Source organism: Macrobrachium nipponense, chromosome 34 (genome assembly GCF_015104395.2).
Source record: "Macrobrachium nipponense isolate FS-2020 chromosome 34, ASM1510439v2, whole genome shotgun sequence".
NCBI lineage: Eukaryota > Metazoa > Arthropoda > Malacostraca > Decapoda > Palaemonidae > Macrobrachium > Macrobrachium nipponense.
Window position 1 is genome coordinate 34,484,106 of NC_061095.1, and position 12,270 is coordinate 34,496,375.

The following is a 12,270-nucleotide window of genomic DNA, read 5'->3' on the forward strand; positions in this document are numbered from 1 at the left end:
ATTTGTTTGTCTAACAGTTTATGACTTATATCTTTAATTATTATTAATCAGAAACGTTTTAATTTTAGGCAGGATCAGACTACTGGAAGACAAGATGCCTGAGAAGTGTGTTTTCTGCAACTAGTCAATTAACTATGATCGTAGTACAACAGGTCAGAAGGATTTGGATAAAGTCGTGTCAATCTTCATTGAATTGAAGGATGGACTGGACAAGCTGCTAGCAAACAGACCACTTCCACTTCCTATACACAAGAGCTACAGATAGAATTATCTCTTGCCTAATAATATTAGGAAAAGGAAAAGATAAGCATTCAGTTGAAGTGAAAGGTAGGAGTTCAAGGGTACCTACCTAGATGGAGGTCTCAGACAGGCGAATTTAACATAAAGACTGAATGTCTTGTGTAAACTGTTGATTATGATATGACAATAAAGCAATCTCTAGAGAAGCGTGATAAAATGCATGAACCAGCAACCAAGGCCTTTATCCTCTCCGTACAAGAAAAATGCATAAAATATTCTGATACATGGGGCAATGATGTACAAGTGTGTAGGAAAAACATTTGAGTTACTGTTGCTGCTAAGGTGAAATACTGCCATGCATATCAGATTAGCTTTCATACGGGCTGGGAGTCTTTACAAAATCACTGGAAAAGGCCTAAAGGTCATGTGTTTATAGTAATTAATTTAGATTTTACAAAGTGGTTTCCTATAACTAGCGGCCATCTTGGCTGCCACCTTAGATTTACTATTTACTAAGTAAGCTCACTGTTAACTCAAGTAAACTTTACTCCATTCATCTAAATATGGCTTCAGGTGACTTCAGTATAAAATTCAGCTTTCTGCATTTTTTCCATGTTCATAGGTCTTATGGAAAATGCTTGTGTACTATATTACGAAAGCCATAAACACATGGCCAGTCCTAGTAATCACATACAGCGCAGGAGTAGTGGAGTGGACGAAGACTAAACTCCACAGAATAGACAAGGAAACTATGGAGCATATCACAATACACAAAGCACTACACCCAATAGCAAACGCAGACAGACTATACATAACACGAAAAGAAGGAGGGAGAGGCCTACTAAGTACAGAAGACTGTGTCAACATCAACAGCAGGGCAGTGAGACAATATCTGAAAATCATCAAATGCAAGTAGCTAGGGAGTGCATGGGAAGAAGGACTGATAAAAGTAGACTAAGACCCAGAAATATACAGACAAGAGAATGACAAACAGAACGGAGGAATGGCACAACAAACCAATGCACGGACAGTACATGAGAACTTGCCAGCTATGAATCAAGGTTATGACTACAGAGGGGAGAACACAAAAAGGAAACAGAAGGAATAGTAACAGCGGTGCAAGATCAGACCATATTAAATGCCAGAAATATCACTCATATGCAGGAAGTGCAATATGAAAAACAAGACTATAAACCACATAGCATGCAAATGTCTAGCACTTGCACAAAATCAGTCCAAAAGAGTATGATTCGGTAGCAAAAGCCCTCCACTGGAGCCTGTGCAGAAACACCAGCTAGCTTGCAGTAACAAGTGGTGTGGACACCAACCTGAGGGAGTGATGGAAAATGATCAGGCAAAGATCATCTGGGACTATGGTATCAGTATAGATAGGGTGATATATGTTAATAGACCAGATGCGACATTGATTGACAAAATCAAGAAGAAAGTATCACTCACTGATGTTGCAATACCATGGGACACCAAGGTATAAGAAAAAGAAAGAGAAAATAATTGATAAGTAGTATCATGACCTGAAAATAGACATAAGAAGGATTTGGGATGTCATTGGAAATTGTAACCATATTCATAGATTCACAGAAACACTTTGCACGATTGCATACTTCCCTGAAAAGGAACCTGGAAAAACTAGATACCAAGTAGCTCCAGGACTCGTGCAGAAGAGTTCGCTACTCGAAACACCTCACATAGCGAGAAAATTGATGGACTCCTAAGGAGGCAGGATGCAACCCTGAACCCTACACTGTAAAAACCACCAAATCAAATATGATGATTGTGACTGGCAAAAAACTAATAATAATAACTTGCTATATCCATCAAGTCGATACAAGGAAATTAAAAAGTAATTGAATAAATACATACATGTTACTGATTAGTGAGTTAATACAATGCAAAAGGCGGTAATCTTCGAAGTGAGTAAAACGTATCGAATATAGAATCACATTGCCAAGTATTATACATTTTATGCAATTGATTTGAAAGCAATGCTTTAATGAGTAGCTAGTATTATGTAGACAATTCAGAGAGCATCCAAATTCGCTGAATAGCAGCACCAACATGCAGTAAATTGCCTTGCTGTCGAATTTCTCAGCTCCATAGGACTTTTATTCCTCACACCGCTGGACTGTGTAACAGCCTCCCAGAGGATGCCGTGCAATTGGAGTTTCAGAAGTTCAACCGATGGTGCAGTGCATTTCTACCCTAATTATATTTTCCTACATTTAATACAGTTTTATCTATTTGTTGATTATTAATTTAAAAAAAAATGGGATCTAATCTTTCTGTATTGCCTGTTACCTCCTCTTACTTCTTTCCCATTAACACCAAATTCTTTAGAAGCTTGAATTTCAAGTCAATGGCCGCAGTAGGCTTGTTCCAAATGAATAATTTCATCTTCTTTGGAAGAACTAATAAGAATAATAAATTAGAATAATAATAATAATAAATAATTAACTAATAAACAACACTTGAATAAATCATTATTTTCTATGTAACGTTCCTTATGAATTGGCTGCAGCCAAACTGACATCAGGAAAAGATGCTTCATATGCTGATATCAGAAGATACCGTCATGGAATAGGAGGTAGAAGAAGGAGAAAAAACTCTCTCTCTCTCTCTCTCTCTCTCATCTCTCTTCTCTCTCTCTCTCTCTCTCTCTCTCTATCTTCTTCTCCTCTCTGTCTCTCTCTCATCTCTCTCTACTTCTTATGTCGTCTCTTCGATTGATTCTCCAAACACAAGTAGCCTGTCTGAAGTGTGTTCTTCTGGCATCAGTTTAGCAGTAGTAATATGCAGTAACAACCAGAATAACACTTATATTCCGCTTGTTTACGAACCAGTTATGTAATTCATACCAAAGGAATGAAAATGGCGAGTTCCGTGTTCAATGGTGATTAGAAATTTTGTTTTCTTTCTTGTAGCCATAAATGATTGGTTGATAATTGCGTAGTTGGAAAATATTCAAAAGAGCAAGAGTACCGAGGCTGAGTTATAAACCTACTAAAGCCCCAAAACAGTCTTGTCTGTATCCGGATATCTTCCAGAATGTAATCAATACTTGTCAACCATAAGGTTTCCATTATTTGATAGAATTTTCAACAGCCCTACATTAATTTTGGCATAATCAGGCTAATAGATCAAACACACGAAAAACCTGACAAACAAACCGAGCTGAAAAAGAACGTCTATATTTGTTTTCGTGCGTAACATATTCTTGGCTTAGCATCATATGATTATCTTTAGCGAGTTGAGAATAAGACACAATTTAATTATGAAAATGAAGTAAGTGACAGAATTTAAACAAACATATTTCATTGGCTATCTACTAATCAATGTACTGATATTTGTGCATTACCACTCTAGTAGATAATGCTTCTCACAGTAGCTGACAACACACATTTCAATTTTCTTTCTATTTTAAATAGAAACAAATCTTAGATTATATATCATTATAGCAAAAACAAATAATTGACAAAGCCATATCAACCAAGTTACGAAAAATGTCACGGTATCGAACAAAATGATACTTCTTTCAGTCTTTCATTTTTAAGCATTTTATTATTTGTAAGAAATGAGCATGTAATAGACAAACATGTTTCTATTGTATTAACTCATAGTTTATTTGAGGGCTTCCAGTTAAAAAATTACAACTTAAAACTTACTCTTTAATTTGCTTAAACCCGTAAGATTTTGACCTAGGTGTGCTGATCTGAGTCCATAAGACCAAACTGTTGAAGGTCTCATGCTGACATATGGCCGTATCAATCGATAGCAACCCCGCTTAACACTTTCTCTTCATCACTGAGATTCTGTCCACAGGCAGAAAAATAAATAAATAAAGAAAAATAAAGAAGAAAAGAAAAGTCAGCAAAACGATCAGTAACAATATTGCGTATTTTATTAAAAGAACTTGATTCAGTTCTACCCAAATTAAATCACATCTATACGAGAAATTTCACAGCCCAGAATTCCAAGAATTGTCGGCACAGGGGAGGAATTTTAATTAAGAAATTCCTTATGTGGTCCCCTTACCGTATTCAGAGATTGTTAGGTCAAATAATATTCCTTGGTATTTACTTGAGTTCGTAAATATAATAAAACGGTAATGTAGATTTTTCACAGGCCAGGAAAAATGATTTATTACTCAATTTCTCTATTTTCATAGTGTGTATCATTTTACGTGCAGATCATATTTTAATTGGGTGGTAACAAAAAAAATAGATGGAGGAAGGAAAAACGTTGATACATCAATTACCGCACGGCTCTGGTTTTTTTTTTTTTTTTTTTTTTTACAGTGAAGGAGGATAGATTTTTGAGCGACGAACCGTCATCAAACTCCTTGAAGCTGATAGAGATGAGAAACTGAACATTGACGGATATAAAATGCGTCTGGTTGTGTCAGCTGGTATCTATATATATATATATATATATATATATATATATATATATATATATATATATATATATATATATATATATATATATATATATATTTGTGTGTGCTGTTTGTGCACACACAAATATATATATATATATATATATATTTGTGTGTGCTGTTTGTGTGTGCTCTTTGGCACTGACCCTCTGCCAGATGCCTTGTAAAGGTTTACCACTAAATGCCGTTCATCTGAAAATATCCTATATATAAGAAAAGGAACGAAACCGGTCAGGATTCACATCCAATGTTTAAGTTTCCGTATAGTTAAGTTTTACACATACTACATACATCGCAGTCTATTTGAGCCTCTGTAACATCAATGAATACATTAAATTGCTCAATATCAGGTGAAATAAAACTTAACCGCTTAATTATTTTTCATTGATATCTTTGATACTGGTTTAACTATATAGAAGACCTACTGAAAGGCGAAAAAAAAGCTGCTTAACGAAGGATAGAAAAATTAGTCTTACGATATCTATATATATAATAATATATATATATATATATTATAAATAATATATATATGATATATATATATATATATAGATATATATAGATATCGTAAGACTAATTTTTCTATCCTTCGTTAAGCAGCTTTTTTTCGCCTTTCAGTAGGTCTTCTATATAGTTAAACCAGTATCAAAGATATCAATGAAAATAATTAAGCGGTTAAGTTTTATTTCACCTGATATTGAGCAATTTAATGTATTCATTGATGTTACAGAGGCTCAAATAGACTGCGATGTATGTAGTATGTGTAAAACTTAACTATACGGAAACTTAAACATTGGATGTGAATCCTGACCGGTTTCGTCTTTATATATAGGATATTTTCAGATGAACGGCATTTAGTGGTAAACCTTTACAAGGCATCTGGCAGAGGGTCAGTGCCAAAGAGCACACACAAACAGCTGGAAGCCAAATAATCACATCTAACAGTTGGTAGGTGGTGGAGGCGTACACTTACCGCAGTTTGTGTCCAAAAATCTTTTTAAATTCGCGGACGGTATTCTACCTTTCTCCCCACCCATACTACTTATAGAGTTTACATATTTCTTTTGAGATAAATCGATTAACTTTATATATATCTTCGCTGATATTCATATCCTTATAAAACTTTCCTGTATAAAAATAAACTGCTGTTTCGTCCTAGTCCATCGTTAGAAAAAAACTATCTCGGCCGTCCCTACCCAAATTAATTGTAGGATTTTCTACATTGGTATGCATGAAAACTCCACTGTTCACCTATGCACATCTTAAAGATTTCTGTGCCTCTCTGTTTTTTCTTCTCCTTCTTTTTTTTTTGACTAATAAAAAACGTGTTCCATTGCTTACACTGGATTTGATATTTGTCGTGAAAGCCGACAAGAAGAGTTATATATTGGTTTCTCATGGGAAATTTCTAGAATCCATGGTAATTAGATATTCAAAAATATATTTTTTTATTTCAGACCTCAAATCCAGCATCATAGATTGATTGTGGCAGTTGTTCAAGTGCAAAAATAGTGCAAGTTGCTGCAGATCACCCGCTGACTCACGTAAGTATCTAGGTTTTCGTCACTAGGCTTCCCTCGAGTGGTTTCACAACTTCCTTTGAAAATGTGTGATTAAATTCTCCTTTTTTTGAGCACGTCATTCCTGGAAAATCTCTAAAACTGTCCACTAAGAATCAGGTCATACCAGCACAGTTGCACCAATCTATCTGCGAAATGAACAAATCTATAAATTCTACGTAATGAATAGCCATATTTTCCTGTTTCAAACCATTTAGATTAATATTTATATACAGCTATTCATGAACTGAAAGATTTCTTTTATGAGAATAGGCTACACCATTAATAGTTACTGGAATTGACTTCAAAACACTACCTCTATTTCAGAATAAAGTAAAGGATATAAATCAAGATTTGCCTCAAAGACACCAGTGCTTTCCTATCTAGATACATATCAGTTCATGGTTATCGACAATACCCCAGCTAGCACATCTACGTGGTCACCACGTGAACACAACAATGCGAAATCGTTGTGGTCACGTTACATTTCTATGGGAAATAAACGTAGATCTGTAGACTAGATATTACGTGGAAGCAACATAGAAATTTACGTGAAAAAGTCACCTCCTAACCACTAACATAGCACTTTGGAATAATGTTCTTGTAATGATATTGAAAGGTCTAAATTAAAAACAGTACTCAATATTGACAAATTTATTCTATCAAAAATAGTACATGGCAATTAAGACATTTATAAACAAAAGGAAATGTTATATAATCAAGTACAGTTCATAACTAGCTGATATTGACAAAAAAGAATTACATTCCAAGGCTGGGTATAAATATATACAAATATATATTAAAAGAAAAATTAGTACATTCCAAGGGTGGGTATAAATACATGGGAATTTATATCAAAAGATAAATATAGTACATTCCATGGCTGGGTATGAATATTTACAAATATATATTAAAAGAAAAATATGGTACATTCCAAGACTAGGTATAAATACATATGAATATATATTAACAGAAAATAGAGTGCAAAATACAGTAACAAGAATAGTATATTCCATGGAAACTAATATGTATCAAGAAAAATTTAAATTCAAGGGAACAAATAGTATACAGCCATAGATGAGAAAAAAAAATTCCATGAAGAGTACAAAATATTCATTCAAAAATAGCAAATTCCAAGTAGGCCATATATTAGTAAATACCGTATAGTACATGCCATAGTTAATGATGTGTTTTAAGAAAAATAATTCAAGGCCATAAATAGTACACAGCATACAAATATAGCTGAAAAAAAATTCTACAGAGTATAAAGTATATATTAACAAAAATAGCACACTCCAAATAAGCCATAAATTGTTATAAAATACAATGAGGAAAATAGTACATTCCATTTTTAAAGATATTGGTTAAAAAATTTAAATTCAATGGCAATGTACGAACAAAGATGAAAAAAAATTCCATGAAGAGCATAAAATATATATTAGCAAAAACAGCACTTTCCAAGTAGGCCATAAATTGGCAAATAAAATATTTAGATTCCAGAGGCATTGATAAGTGTAAAAAAAAAATAATAACTCCAGGAAGGGCACAGATAATATGCATACAAATATATTTGAACCAAAAGAATATTCCTGGAAAAGTATACAGCATATAAAAGCAAAAATAGGATGTTCCATGGGCAATAATATTTGAAGAAAAAAAGTTAGGTATAAATATATTGTAAAAAAAAAAAAAAAAAAAAAAAAAAACATATTTCATGGGCTACACATATACTCTACTTGATCTCTCCTGGTAGCAGTTAAGAAATAAAAACTTACATTATGAATTATAAGATCATGAATTTTATCTTGCACAAGAAGGTTCTTGGGAGCGAGGTAGACTTGGTGCGGACTTGCTTGCACATCAACAATTACTACATTAAGTAGTAGCAGGTGGTAAATGATGGTTATGTGGTATAGAGAGTGGGAAGTATGATGGCAGGAGTGTGTGTGTGTGTGGAGGGCCTCATACTGTATGACCTTCCGGCCACTGAACCTTGCACTCTGTCTTGATTTAATCTGCGCCTAGTTTTCTTAATCGGATGACTCTTGTGCTGTTAAATAATTGGGTCTTTTAGGTTCAGGATCCTGTGGGAAGAGATAACATTACGATGTTAAAGTAGAGAATGTTGACTCTTATTAAAAGGAATCAAAATTTATTACAGAGCATATGAAAAAGAGGAGTTTTTATATGGGGGTTGTATGAGATGTTTAAGAAATATGTTTACCCTGACATCATCTCAAAAACAGGTACTGGGAATAGGGAAGAACAGGCAAGAATGTGTGCAGTGGAAAGGATTTACCTGAGAGAAGCATGTGGAGTGATAAATAATGAGGCAAGATTGTTGGGAGTGTTTGTGCACAAGAGGAGTGAGAAGTAGAATGGAGAGAAGTAGAATGGAGAAGGGAATACCAAAATGCATATTCATTATTCCTTAATATAAAAAATGATCAAGTTAAGGGAATACCAGAACATTAAATCAAGCTCAATGCTCACCTTGTACTTTAGGCCACCTTGTCTTTTAGGGACATGCTTCAGGGCTTCACTTATTTCGTCTTCCACTTCGGATAATTTTGCTTTTCTGTAGTTTCTTAAGCATGCTCCTTTGGGTAGAGAAACCAAAACATATGATGCAAGCAAGATTCAATTTACATTTTAGAGAAATCAAAACATATCAAAGGTAGCAAGACTTAATTGTTTTAATTTCATCAACCACAGCAAACGACAAAATTTTAAAAGTAATTTGCATTTTTTATAACTATACAAATCTGAGTTCTTTACTAAGGTTTGTATTTGTAAAGGAGCAAATGTTATTTTACTAAAGATAATGCTGTAAGTTGGTGTTGTAACTAAGAAATTCTGTACACTTACTGATGACAACTTTGCAGATAGGAAGATCAGTAAATGGTAGCTTTCCTTTTCTTCCCTTTAGACTATATGAGGACCACACACTATTGCTTCCAAGCTTTTTAATCCTATGAACTGTCTCTCCAAGTTTATGCCCTCCTAATGATGACAAATACAGTGTCTGCAATATATAGAAAGAAAATAATAAAATTTACTTTTCTCATGCATAAAAAATAGCCTTACTTATATTTAAAGTATCCAGGATGGTCCACTATAAATAATGGAGGCCCCAAAACACTTGAAAAAGCAGTTCCAAATCTCCAAGATAATACAACTTGTTCTTACCAATTTCTTTTTGAATGTTTCATCAGTTAACTTAGTACACGAGTCATCCAGCACCTCTAAACTGCGTACTGGGGCTGGCAAAACATCATCCACATCCTCCCCTCCTGAACCTACAGCAGAAGCTACAGATTGTAGTAGGTTTACCATCAGCCACTGATTTTCCTCAATTGTTTTGAGGCGTATCAACATTGTAGCTCTGTACTCTGTACTAGCAGAAAGATTACCAGTCTCAAATCAATTATTTTTCAAAGCAGAGGTGCTACAGTATATTCAGAAATTGAGCACAATTTTCTTTTTGAAAAACATTTAAAAGATACATGATGAAAAGTATACCATACCTGCAGCCTCTGCCTCTGACACAGCTACAAATCCTCTTAGATCTGAATCTGCAGATCTTGAAGATGTGGCTGTGAGAAAATTGATTATATATGAATATACTGTGTAACTTTAAGGTGACACATATTTCACCACACCCAAAATGAATGCAATCAAATCACAGTTTAAAATAAAATTCAGTATTTCATGTTTAAAGGGATATTTGTACATAAACGTCACTACCTTCATCTGCAGCCCCAACTAGAGATAATCTGAAATAATAATTATTGTAGATCACCGGTTGAATCTTTATAGAAATTCAGTAGAATGAGACAATGTCAGTTTTAATTATCAGTCTTTGAACTCCATATATCCAAGTTCCCTAAAATACTTTTGCGAACAAAAGCATAATACTTGTGCACATAACTTACCTTTTGTTCAACTGGAGTTTTCCCTTAAACCTTTGTGAGACCTCTGGAGTGGATTCTGTAGATGAATTAATATTCATTATTTCATGCCAACGATGCAACTCAAAATACATCTAATTCATATCATACATATAGTTTTATAATACCTGATTTGTTGTTCTTTATACAGCCATTTTTATGGACTTTGTTGGTAGGGCAGTGAAGAGCTGTCTCTGGAAGATGCACCAAATCCTCCTGTAAGGACAGTGTTGAATGTAGTGGTAAAGGTTGACAATTTATATTTAGACAATGATCAAAGTTCCCCCAAGCCACCAAAACAAACACCTCCCCCCCACAAACAAAAATTAAAACACTACCTATTTCAAATACTTTTGAGTGAAGGTAGGTAGCTTGGTCCAACTTCATATATTAGTAGATGATGCAACTGGAATAAAACTATCACAGAACTTTGTAACTAAGAAGGATGTTTATTACCTTATCTAACCTAACCTAACCTGGGAACCATATCCTTACCAACGTATTTAGTACCTACAGGGGGATCGGTCTACGCCATTCCCGTGTCCCACCTTTTGATGTCATGCCTTTAAATTAGCCTAAGTCTCAACCCCTGTGTTTGCTTCCTTAAAAGAGACCCGCATTCCCATCGGTCCCCCTTACCGTAGGATAGCCTAAAGTTGTACGGCCTAATAATTCTCCCAAGTGATTTACCCCACCCAAAACCCCACATTCCCATTGGGTCTCCCTTACCGTAGGATAGAGTTCAAAGGTAAATTCTAAGTTAATTACAGCCGACCCTTAAAAACTAATGTTAAATTGTTAATAAGCAACCAAAATACTATAGGAAACTGCAATTTCTCAAGAAACACCCACCATGCCTCAGATACTAGGCTATGTACTTTAGATTAACCAAGCCTACAGGCAGCTTCACTCTAGTTCTTTTAGCTACTAAAACTTATGTGCAACATTTAGCTAACGTATTGCTTTACATGCTATGTTATACAGGACAAAAATTGATACTAGCACTAACAAAACCTATATACATATACGGTATATACATATACACACCTTAATTTCCTTAAGAAAAGCACTTTGGAAACACCGTAACGGACTTATGAAACGGTTGCCAGCCGCCGGGATGGATTATGGGGACGTATGCAGCAGCAGCAGAGCTCAATTTGAATTTGATCTCATGTAAATTCTTTGCAACGGCGCTTCTTGAAAACAACAATTCGTCGAATATACAGACACCGAACCTGGTGTGGTTATGTCTTTCAAGATTCATTTTAAGTTTACTTGTAAACCAAAGGAGATTGAGGTGAAATATTTTTGTCTTTCTGTAATATTGATAAACTAGCATCCCAAATAAATGTGCTAACTGTAAGAAATTAACCTTAATAGACAAATAAAAATGGCATAAATTTAAAACTGTGACAATCGTTTGATTGCTCCTTGGTTGTTCAAGTGAAGAGCAACAGAATAGAACAAACCCAATCAACATGTTATGAAAAATTCTTCATATGCTCTTGATTCAATCATTCTTGCCTAACAAAATTAGAGAAGTTGATAGCGAAACAGGACGTTATAACAACGTGATATGTACGTCTAACAACAACATCATAATGCAAAAATTTTAAGGTATCCAGTAACGTTTTTTTATCATCATAACATAAAGCAAAATATTCCTACTACAATCTACACTCATATATCCTTGTCAGGCGGATGACCCTCTGACCGTAGATACTACGTGGCACTTTGGTAAAAATTAACATTCACCTTATTTTCACTTTGCCGCAACGTGAAAATAACATGGAAAATAATATTCACCATATTTTCACTATTTTGCTACGTGGAAATAGCGTGGTGTGTTTGCTGGGACTGGCTTCAGAAGACTGCTGGGCCTTGACCCAGGCTAACATCCCAAACATCTCTTGAAAATGGGCCACAGACAGGGCCTGAAAGTACTCGAGTGTGGAGTAAAACTAAATGTAAATACTTAGAAGTAAACAAGTTACAAAGTGATTTTGTGGGTTTCTTTTTCAATCTTCAGAAGAAAACTGAAGGAAGTTTTTGTTTGGTTAATACTGGC

General features: G+C 34.5%; 1 long non-coding RNA gene across 2 annotated transcripts; it reads right to left on the reverse strand.

Moving 5' to 3' along the window:
• Positions 1–8,745: 8,745 nt before the first annotated feature.
• LOC135207690 (uncharacterized) lies at positions 8,746–11,309 on the reverse strand. Of its 2 annotated transcripts, none has more exons than XR_010313041.1 (6): positions 11,250–11,309; positions 10,188–10,418; positions 9,780–9,848; positions 9,442–9,551; positions 9,121–9,277; positions 8,746–8,852 (listed from the first exon to the last, which is right to left on the reverse strand). It is a non-coding gene; the product is annotated as an uncharacterized LOC135207690 (long non-coding RNA). The 2 variants fall into 2 exon arrangements; XR_010313040.1 differs by having other exon boundaries at positions 9,442–9,563.
• Positions 11,310–12,270: the final 961 nt, after the last annotated feature.